This window comes from Etheostoma cragini, chromosome 10 (genome assembly GCF_013103735.1).
Source record: "Etheostoma cragini isolate CJK2018 chromosome 10, CSU_Ecrag_1.0, whole genome shotgun sequence".
Classification (NCBI taxonomy): Eukaryota; Metazoa; Chordata; class Actinopteri; order Perciformes; family Percidae; genus Etheostoma; species Etheostoma cragini.
This window is the reverse complement of record NC_048416.1, coordinates 4945267-4957146: the sequence shown is the minus strand read 5'-3', so window position 1 is coordinate 4957146 and position 11880 is coordinate 4945267. Positions and strand designations below refer to the sequence as shown.

Sequence of the window (11880 nt, the reverse complement as noted above, 5' to 3'; positions counted from 1 at the left end):
AAAATAAACCATTAAATGGCACTTTCTGGAGAGTTTTGGGCAAAAAAAATCAAGTCTTGCATGATATGTGCAAAACTGTAGGGTTAAGAGCCTTTGTATTGTTGTAGTATCAACAGGTTTTATGGCATTTAGCATTTACATTATTAACTTCTCATGATATAAGAACTGACACAGACAATGTGCCACACATAATGAACCACATGAAGAGACAGTAGCATATTTCAGCAACAGCTGAGAAGATTTGGGTCTTTGGGGAACAGGTCCAGGAGCCAAAGTTAAATTAATGTTGAGGGATCAACTAAGACCACTGAAATTCTAAAGAATGAGAACCACCGTTTTGCATAAATTCTAATCCTTTAACCTTTGTGCCAAGGATCAGTAATGTTTGGCCCTCATCCTCTGTGCCCCACTTACTGTATTTACTTAATGGGGAAAATAAAGACTATTTGTTCATTTTATGAAACATTAAATGAATTATTTACAGTTACATTTAGAGATGAACAGAGGTTATAGAAGCACAATAGTGGCCCAACGTTGCAGTACCATATATAGAGTATAGTATAGCTCAGATCTGCTTCATCAGATTTCTGCTCATGTTTACAACTTTATGCACATTAAAAATATAACTCCTCCCATCCATGTTGTCCGAGATTTGGAGAGTTGTAATATAGTCTGCTGTAAGTATATGGTGGATCTCATGCAGACCGTCTGACAGACACCGAGGCCCATTTGGGTCTCTGACAAAGTTTAGAGGAGGCTGTACGCTGCGCATCATCGGAGGACTACACGGATGCAACGCGTCACTGCCCCCAGCAGAGCGGGTCCACCAGCCTCGCTGCTCACCTCTATTGTTACAGAGCGAGTGGACACGAAGCGACGGACGGTCTGTAATACTCAGAGCTCATACCTGAATCCGGGGAAATGCACCTGGGATGGCTCATGAAAAAAATGTTTTCAGTTTGCGACAACTCGAAACTTCCACAGACAGGGAGCGCTCTTGAACCCCCTCACAGTCTCTGAAAGCACAACTAATTGATCACGAGTGGCTCAATAGGTAGATCTACAGATAAACTCATCTTTCAGAAAATTGACCGACCGGGTTGACACTTCAGCGTGAGAAATCGGGGGTGTGGCGTGTGAGCGTGTGAAACCAGTCAAATGCGTGTGTCTCACGGCCAATGCGTGAGAGTTGGCAGCCCTGTCACTCATATTACTCGTATAATACTTGTACTCGGCAAAAGTGCTTTATCCATACCGGATACTCGTTTCAGCCGGGTACTCGGATCACCCCTATCTAATATGCAGCAAATTCTAAATTAAAGGCATGTTTACAGTTGTTTTTTTACAACTGCTATGACAATTCTTTCAATGCAACTTTCCTAAACTCTTAACACAGTTAGCACAATATCTGTCCGTGTAAGCTATACTATTAAAACAATTCTTTTTGCTTTGACACAAAATGAATACAATTAACACAAATTTAAAATGCTATGGTTTTCACAAAAGCCTGGCTGAACACACTTATCACTAGCAGCTAATGGCTAATAACTGCACTGAAGGCTAGCTGTGTTATTGCGCTGTTTCCAGTTGTAGCAGAAAAGGTAGCTAACAGCGTGGAGATCGTGTGTGTGAAGTTGTTCAGAGTTGTTCACATGGGAAGAAGCTTGGAGTAATGTAACTAGGAGAATATAGCAGATATACAACACACGGAAGAGCCTTTTGAGTTTGATGGTTTTCCTTATTTAATCGAACCCAAGAATACAGACGAAGAACTTGCTTCACAAGAGTTGGAAAGAACCACACAGAGAAGTGCAACAGGCTGATGAAGCAGCTGCTCCAAGCTAACAAATCTAGGATACAGATTGACACTGCCAAGCCTCCTACTCAACAACACCACATCGATCACACACAAAATGGATGACCTACAAATACACACAGAATTACTGCGTTGTGGTTTTCACAATCATAATGCAGGGCGGCTGTGGCTCAGTGGTAGAGCGGTTGCCCTCCCATTGGCTGAACACATTTATCAATAGCAGCTAACAGCTAGCTTAAGCACCTAACCAGGCAAGCACCACTGAAAACAAGACAGGGTAGGTGAATTAAAACAATGTCTGAGTTGAAAACGCATCTTGATGGTACTTAAGGGCCCTGTTCATGTTTTACAGACATATTAATTGTATTATGTGTTAGCTAAGGCTCTAAAAGGTACCCTGTTAACTGCCGTTTTAGCTCAGTGGAAGCTTGTACACGTAGCTGCAGATACTCAGTGCTGCTTGCACCAATTCATGTCGGGGGGGTTTTCAATCAAAAGTACTTAGATATTTATAGCGATCAAGATTAAAATGAAAACTGGCCGAAATTCTCCTTCAATTCATTATTCCCAGATGATATACTTGGAATCATTGTGGAGCAGTCAAATTTGTACGCAGCACAGATTGCTCTTAACAAGCCACTTAATCTAACCACATCTGAACTGGAGCAGTTTTTTGGCAATGTCTTGTACATGTCCTTGTTTGGGTTCCCGGCAACACACATGTTTTGGTGCATCAAGCCATTTCTGCAATTCAATGAAAATGATGACCATGCTGTTCGATCTCATGACAATGTTGATGAGCTATTCAAGATCCAGCCTCTGATTACTCATCTTGTCTCTAAAATGAATGCCAAACCAGAGAGCCACACATGTCAGAGAAGCTAAGTGTTGATGAGCAAATGGTCTCATTTAAGGGATGCAATCACCTGGAGCAATATCTGCCAAAGAAGCCTATAAAATGGGGGAATAAGGTTATGGTCCTGGCTGGCTCCGAGGGTATTCCACAAAACACTGAAGTGTACACTGGGAAAGTAGGGCAGCCCCCAGGTGGTAGAAATAGGAGCCAGTGGGAATGTTGTCCTCCGCCCCGCTCAACCATAGCATAACAACACAAAAACTACAAGCTATACTTTGACAACAGGTTAACTAATGTCCCACTACAAGCTAGCTCGTCAAGGGCTTCCCATCGTTGGCGATACCACTTTGCATGCTGTCAAGTGGTATGACAACCACTCAGTGACCCTACTGAACGATTATGTGGCAGCACACCCAGTCACTCCTGTTCAATGGTGGGACAGAAGAATTAAGCCGATCATTAATGTCCCCTATCCAGCTGTTGTCAGAGACTTTAATCTGCGCGTGGGAGATGTTGACCTCCCCGACTCTCTTATAGCACTCTAGCGGATCAGAATCGGATCCAAAAAGTGTTATCACCGTTTGGTTTTCCACTTTCTAGACATGATTGTGGTGCTGCTAGTTGATGTACAAATGGAATTCTAAATGCAAGCAACCTGTCAAATGCTGAGGTCATGCGGCTATATGCATTCAAATCCTACCATGTACAGGAACTTTGCATATCTGGGAAATATCCGGAGAAAAAAAAGTGGTCGGCCCAGTGGTGGGATTTCAAGTGAGTATTAGACAAAGAAGATGAGGCAGGGATCTACTGCTCCAATGCAATCTTATTTAAATTAGCTGGATACATAGTTAAACATAATTTGCTCTCCCCAGTGTATCATCGTTTGTATTTTGTCCATAGCAAACCCCAACAATCAGTCTCAAAGCATTATATAAACAAACATATTCTTTGTAAATCTTTACAATCATTCCCCGAAAGAACCGAGCAGGCCTGGCCTGTTGCATCATCCAAATTTTCTACAAAACTTTCAGCATGGATAGTCACATGATCCGCCCAACAGAGATGGTGGCTTAAGGTGTAGCTCCTGGCCCAATCCTTGCCAAATAGTTGTGTTATATGGGTCCAACTCAGATATTCTATCACTTTGTGCTCGATCTGATCTGATGTGGACAATCTAAAAACTACCGTCGAAAGCAACTTAAGTATTCATGATAGCCATGGCCACGCTTTTCAAGAGCTGGAGGTGAAGTTAGCAGATATGGAGGATATAAACCGAAGATGCAACATCTGCATTGTTGGGATGAAAGACTTAAGATTTCTACTTTACAGAGGAGGAAAGAGGATGGTGGCCTCCCAGTTCCCAACTTTAAACATTATTCTTGGCCCTTTGTGTTAAGACTCCTCCTTACCTAGTTCAGGCAAGATATAGATGTCTGCTGGCGTACCTTAGAAAGTGCTATGACAGAGCCTTGGCCATGACGTTCTTTTAGCCAATAACTCTAAAAAACAGTGCCAGCTACGCTTTGGTCCCATTATCTCTCATCTTATCAAAACTTCAAGATTGGCTGAAAAATATTTCCATGTAGCTTGTAACTGGGACACATTTTCTCCATTGTTCAACAATACAAAACTCCTGATTGCTGGGAGGCCTACAGCTCCACAGTGGGAACAGATGGGGGGTTTATTGTCGAAAAGACATTTTTAGCAAGGTGGCTTTGGACCCTTTTCTGACTCATTCAATCTACCAAGTTCCTCTTTTTCATTTTACCTTCAATAAAGGTGAGCACTCAAGGCATAAGGCGTCCCTTGGCAGAGGCCTTTGCCCATACATCCTATCAGGAAGTTATATACTATGCAGCCAAAAACCTGTGGTATGGTATCAAGTCTTTATCAGTTTGTGGTGATATCTGGTCTCTCTGGGCTTCCTATTAAGAGGATCTGGGAACACGATTGCCAAGGCCTGAGTATCGATTCAGACTATCAACAGATACACCCTGATTTAATTCGTAGGACATATCTCATCCCTGTGAAAATACATCACACGAAGGTAATTAACTGGCCTTTATGCATGTTCTGCCCAGTAAAAGCTTAAGGTAAATATCTTCACATGATCTAGGATTGCTCTCCTGTTGGTCCGTTCTGGAACAAAATTGCACCCAAAATATCTGCACTGATTAATAATACTGTACCTGTTACTGTTAATGTTTTGATTCTGAATTATCTGTCAGCCCTTCAGCTCTCTAAAATGTGCAAGAGAAACCACCTCATGAATCGTCTATTCGTACATGGACCCTTTCCTTTTTGGATGTGGTATAAATGGAGCTATATTGGACACTTGGCTCAGCATTGCTGAATCCTTGAAGTCCATGTTGTAGATTTGTGCTACAGCCTTCTCTCTTCTATCTCCGAGTGTGTTTGGTCCCATTGTCTTATACTTTTCTGTATATTGTCATCTAGACCAATGTTTTGCACTTTTTCTTATTTGTTTAAATGAAAAAATTTGATGAAAAAAAACAAACCGCATTTCTAATGCTCAAAGTTTGCTCTTGCTTGTAGCAAAGAGATTCTGAGAACAGCCTATGCATAAGCACTAGATCCAATTTAAAATAATCAAAAATGCAAAACATTGGTCCAGGTGACAATACACAGAAAAGTACACTACACATACCGAAGAAGGCACAGTGCACCATTTCCACAATCCTTCCTTGCGTAGATGAAAATTAATGTGTAATGATGCTACAAGACCAATCCAAGTCATTTTGATCCTGAATATTCTTCTGCCTTGTTAATATTGTCTGCTACATCCCCTTCCATCTGTCCATCCATCTGTTGTGATTTGATAACATTATGAGAGATCCTCTACAAGCATATTTCCTGCCTTCAACTATGATACATTATCTCCTTGCCAAACCCTCTGATTATCCAATGCGAGACAGGACTCAGATGCTACAGAGAACACTAAAGACGTTGCACCAACTGTTTCTTATTGTGTTTCCTCCTCCTCATTCTCTTTATACTTTTCTAAATTTTCTGTATAACTTCCTTTGCATCTGCCTGAATTTGAACCAGGATGTGTAGAAGTAACTAAACATCTCAACTAAGGTTAATTGAAAAAGAGAATGCCCGGGCTAAGCAGAAGCGGCGTTTCCTCTGTCTTCATGTTAGCATCCCATTATGAGGTTTAATCCGTCTGATCCTAAAAGTGTTTTCTGACAAGCTCACCCCAAAATCTTGGCTTTTTTCCTTTATAATTGATAAAGATAAAAGTTTTTTGTCAACTAAACCGCATGCAACGGAAATTTGTCCTCAGTAGCCAGAGTTTACACTTTTAATGAAATTTATTGAGAATAAACGTGAAAATACTAAAATACTTCATAAAACCACAGAATACTTATTTGTCACTGTTTATTTCTTAAATATGTAAAAAGATTTAAAAAAATAAAAAATTCAATCAAAAGAATAAAACCAAAGAATACAAGACATCAAACATTCACAAACCAATGTACGATTGAGTCTGTATGGACGAGCTTCTGCTGGTGGTGGGAGTTAAATTATCTTCTCCTCTTGGCGCCCGGATTGCTCAGTTGGTAGAGGTGTGTGTAAATATATAGGGGTTTACTCCTCGACGCAGTGGACACAGGTTCAACTCCAACCTGTGGCCCTTTGCTGCATGACATTCTCCCCTTTCACTTCTTCAGCTGTCCTCTCATTAAAGGCCTGAAATGCCCCCCCCAAAAATCTTTAAAAACAAATTTATTACTGGAGAGACTGTGGGCCTACGTAGATTTCTTAGCCAAATCTTTGTCTGATGGTCCCGCGGTGGCTGATCTAGGTACCTCTAGATCATCTAGTTGATGTTGATGCATGGCACCAAGTTAAATCTCTGTCTCAAATCTATGTAGCTGTTCTCTAATCTTGTTAACCTTGTAAGCATTCCTCATTGTTTGAATTGACTGACATTCTCGACTGCCTCCCTATTCAACATAACAGAAGGGGTTAACAGAAGTCCCGCTGTAGATACCTATGATGTAAATTGTGATACATGTAAAATTCTTATAACTCATTGTTTTTTTCGATCTATAAAGAGGATCAAGCATTATTGGCGTTACTAAAGAAAAAGACATCTTCAACTTCCTTGGTGTTACTTTTCAGACCATTCTCATTCCCAGGTTATCATATACTAATGCTGTGTCACTGCCCTTGGCATCAGATTTCAACAGACAAGGCACCCTTTTGTGTCTGTATGACACAGACCGGGCTTTCAACCAATCTGCCTAAATATTAAGCGCTCAGAGAAACTACTCTGTGACCCAATATAAGGAGCATTTGTCTGCAAAGTCTGAGTAGGGAGGGTGTTGGGCTGCATGGACGGGTCAAACAAACACATGACTTTCACCCAGGAAACATGTCCCCCGGGAAACCAAAAGTTTCTGACTTATTTATGTTGACTTACTTATTTTAACCCAAACCAGGATTGTCTCCTAAATTCAATTCAACTCAATTCACAATATTACCCACGTTTTTCAGTTTGGGAGTCTCATCTTTTAGCTCCTAATGCTAACCTGTGCATAGAAAAGTGACAAGAAGGGGTCCTGAGTTGAGAATGAGAACAGGTTCTGCTTTTAAAATCAACAATTTTTCCTACCATTGGAAACCCAAGCAGTCCAAGCTGACCAGTCAGTTCTTAAGTCCCAACGGAGTCTCTTGTTTAGGCCTGGCTAACCCGGCTCCTTTGAAGGATTTGTGTTATTCTGAGTCACTCACTAAACTGAACCGGGTTGTGCGAGTCACCTGCATCGTTTTTTTTTTAGGAATACAAAAACTGTTTTTCAATCGACTGTATGCTTGACCTAATTGCATCAAACGATAAGTAAGCCTAGCTAGGCTACGTGCAGAACACTGTATTATTTCAGAAGTGAAAGAATGGCTTTTGTTGCTGAGCTGCTTTACTCTGAGATTGCTCGCTCACTCGCCTGCTACAGATCCACTCATAGCCGGCTGATTTGCGCAATTGACTGACTCACGCGAGAGTTTAAACGCCATCAAGGACTCCTGAGTTGTCTGAGAGCCGAGCCCCGAGTTGGAGCCCGCAGTTTTTGGGACGACCCAAAGTAGCCTAGGGGTGGAGGATGCAAACAGTTTGAAATAATAAACGTGGGACAGAAAACAAACGGTAAATAAGGCAATTTTATTTTGCCTGCACAGCACAAGGCAACTTGAAACAATCTTCAAAAGGAAGACGAAAATAGGAACAGGTATTGCAAGTTTGATTCAGAGCAGGTCACACAGCAGCCGTGCCAGGCTCGAGGAAACTTACAGGTAACACATCAGCGGCCGAAACCCTGAAACGCCAGGACCCTTAGGAGAACCCCGTCTCCGCCCAGGATTGCCGCCGAAAACAAAAAGGCAAAACAATAAACTAGTGTCCAAAGGAAAGGCTGATTAGGCCCAGCTGGAAACTACCCTATCTGGACTGAGGAAGCAGTTTCACAATCACAAACCAGCCACAGAGACAGCACACATGACTAATACAAATATCAACAAGGCAAGACAAGGCAGCTTAATTTGTATAGCACATTTCAGCAACAGTGCAATTCATAGTGCTTTTCACAAAATCAGTTAAATAGATAAAACACAATTGTCAAAAGCATTAAAAACCGATAAAACACACGAATAGACAGTTAAAAATAAAAACATTTAAAAACATAAAACACAAGAATAAAAGTTACAGTGCAGCATAATAAATTAAACATTAGAGAAATGAACAGTCATTTAAAGAAAAGCAGCATCAAAAAGAAAGGTCTTCAGCCTTGATTTAAAAGAACTGAGAGTGGCAGCGGATCTGCAGGTTTCTGGGAGATTATTCCAGATATGAGGAGCATAGAAACTGAATGCTGCTTCACCCTGTTTAGTTCTGAATCTGGGGACAGAAAGTAGACCTGTCCCAGATGACCTGAGAGGTCTGGGTGGTTCATAGTGTAGTAGCAGATCAGAAATGTATTTTGGTCCTAAACCATTGAGTGATTTATAAACTAGCAAAAGTACTTTGAAATCAATTCTTTGAGACACAGGAAGCCAGTGTAAAGACTTCAGAACTGGAGTGATGTGATTCAGTCTCTTGGTCTTAGTGAGGACCCGAGCAGCAGCATTCTGAATCAGTTGCAGCTGTCTGATTGATTTTTTTTAGGGAGACCTGTAAAAACACCATTACAGTAGTCAAGTCTACTGAAGATGAAAGCATGGACAAGTTTTTCAAAATCCTGTTGACACATAAGTCCTTTAACCCTTGATATAGTCTTAAGGTGATAATAGGCTGACTTTGTATTGTCTTAATGTGGCTGTTAAAATTCAGGTCAGAGTTCTGGCACATTCAGCCGTTAATTTGTTTAATACACTTAGTCAGTTTTGGTATCGGACTATAGTCCCCTGGTGATAACGTTGTGTAAATTTGTGTGTCGTCCGCATAACTATGGTAACTTATTTTGTTGTTTTCCATAATCTGAGCCAGTGGAAGCATGTAGATGTTAAACAGAAGAGGCCCCAGAATAGAGCCTTGCGGATCTCCGCACATCATATTTGTAAATTCAGATGTATTACCTATTGACACAGAGTAATCCCTATTCTGTAAGTAGGATTCAAACCAGAAACTACTGAGCCAGAAAGTCCAACCCAGTTTTCCAAACAGAAAAACGTATTACCACAACAGACAATGAGAACCGTGCAAACAAAATATCCCGGACAAGCCCCCAAAAACTGTCGCGACCCAAAGCTGACTAGGGGTGACGGACAAACAGTTTGAAATAATAAACTTGGGACAGAAAACAAATGGTAAATAAGGCAATTTTAATGAGCCCGCACAACATGAGGCAACTTAAAACAATCTTCCAAAGGAAGACAAAAATAGGCGCAGGGATTGCAAGTTTGATTCTGAGTTACACGAACGAAGCCGGCTGAATCACCGGAGTGACTGATTTACACAAGCATCGACAACTCGCGAGTCCTCAATTACTCGCAAGCTTTTGATGGCTTGTGAGTTCTCGAGTGACTCCCATGTTCTGAAAGCTTCTGGCTCTTAGTCTACGGGTTGGACTGTCTCTCTGCTCACTCAGTCGCTTGAGTTGACTTGAGGAGTTGTTATTGCCCACGAAATTGTAAGTTGTAAAGCTTTTTGCAGCTAAGATGGCCGGGAAAAGTGATAGCTAATGTTGCAAGAGGTTTGTGTGTAGTGGTGTTATCATTTGGAATGAATTGTAGTAGGACTTATGCGAGTTAATAAAACTAGAGAGACTTTGTGTGTCAATTTAAAGACTCAGGTTAAAGATCTGAGTGAATCACACCTCAAATAGGTTTACCATTGTTACCTGCCTAACTCTGATGTAACCCTGACGTGTATTAACATTTTGTGAAGGTTAGGGACCGTTTGGTATTTATGGAATGGACCACCAAAGGAAAATAGGTGAGGGTCGTGTCTTTTTTTTCTTTGTTGAGGGGACAACGTTTTTTAGTCTAGGGGGGAGGGTCACCCACCTTCGTATCCAGCAAAATTTCAAAGTTGCTTGTTCCTTTTGAAATTCAACTTTGTAGTTGAATTTTGACTTTGAAACTTTGAGCAGCGCCCTGATCGCGGTTACGTGTCAGTTAAACTTCTCATCTCCAATCCTGCCTGTATTTGTGAGGAGTGGCGCTGTCCTGAGTTGAAAGATAGCCTACTTTACGGCTTTACTATTGAGTTAATAGGTGTGTTTGTTCGTGTTAGCTGCTGTCCATTTCCTAATGTTTTTTTTTTTTTTAAAGGATGTGCGTCCACGGAGAAAAACATAAATCAGCACCTATGATAGAAAAAGATCTGATATACATGTTATCATTTATTTACAAGACTGTCAAAGGCTGTCGGGTATCTTTCTGGGCTGGCAATGCTCTCCCTCTCCTCTGCCTGCTTAGTGGCCGGTGTGTGTGAGTGAAAGCCCGGTCAGCAAGCTTGCACCCGCAGTCTCCTGTTGAGCTTTAAAACATTGAAAAACCACAGGTTCCAGTTAATCTTATAATGGATATGTGTATTGAATTATTTAAACAAACAATTAGGGAAATAAACGTGATTAAAAGATCTTGTCCGCAAATCTTCTGATCCAACAATCCACAGCTCACAGTGGGGTCTATAAAGGTGGACAGAATTGATTGACACTGATTGGGCGGGCCCGCCCCCGCCCCCGCCCACATTGACAGAGCTTGTTATTACCCAGTGTAATGTGTCGAATGGTCTCAATGTTTTATTGTTTTATTTCATGTGAATACTAGTTTACTAGAGGGGTAACTTAGTATTTGAAGTAATGCAGTAGCGCAGGTAGTGTGCATTTAGTTTCTATGCTTGGTGTGTTTCCACAACAATGTTAATGAAAAAAGAAAGAAAAAAATGCTCTGACGATTTCTTTCCTATAAGCCATTAGTGTTAAAGGACAATATTAGGATGTTGGAGGTCAAGCCCTAAAGCACAGTCTCCAAAAGTTGTAAGTCACATAATAGATATGCATTTTTAATAGAAAACAAATAATGTGGTCGTCAATTATAAAGTTTCTACTATCTACTGAAATGGCCACCATAAAAGTGGAGTGTGATATGTAACATGAGTAAGCGGAGGTATAATCATGTTTATCACGGTTGTAAAAAAACAAACAGTGGCTATATGTACATCTTTACCAAGCACACAACCGTACTGAAGGCACATATACATTGTTAGGGAGGGTCATACCTTTTTCCCATTCATTTTGGAGGGTCCTAGAAAAATGTATTGCTGGTGGAGGGAGGGTAAAGTCTGCTTTGACTTAAGGTCCCAAAACTCCCTTACGTGCATAGTACATACAACTAGTGATGGGCAAATGAAGCTTTGGTGAAGCACTGAACCACTTAGAAGAATTGGTTTGAAAATGGCTTCATTACTAGAAGCTTCAGTAATTGCAACCTCGCCTGGTGAAGTGCCAAGGCTGCATCTAAATTATCCCGACAACATAGTGGACAGGAGGCTTTTTCACTAGTGACACACACGTATACTAACATTGGGATATTATTCTTTTTAAAATAAAGACTGATGAATTTGTGTATTGGTATTGGGAAACAGAGGATGGGCTGAGAAAATATGGCACAAGTTGGGTGTGCTTGTGTACCTATGGCCAGGGGGTATGTGGGATAGGGAACACTCAACAATTTTTTA

The 11880-nt window shown here is 41.0% G+C and overlaps 1 long non-coding RNA gene across 1 annotated transcript in view; it reads left to right on the top strand.

Annotated features, from left to right (window-relative positions):
• LOC117951397 overlaps positions 1 to 8297 on the top strand; it is a 14967-nt gene extending 6670 nt beyond the window's left edge. The window contains exons 2-3 of the long non-coding RNA XR_004658162.1: positions 3412 to 3419; positions 8221 to 8297. This is a non-coding gene — a long non-coding RNA (uncharacterized LOC117951397). The remainder of the gene's footprint in view (positions 1 to 3411; positions 3420 to 8220) is intronic.
• The last annotated feature ends 3583 nt before the right edge of the window (positions 8298 to 11880 follow it).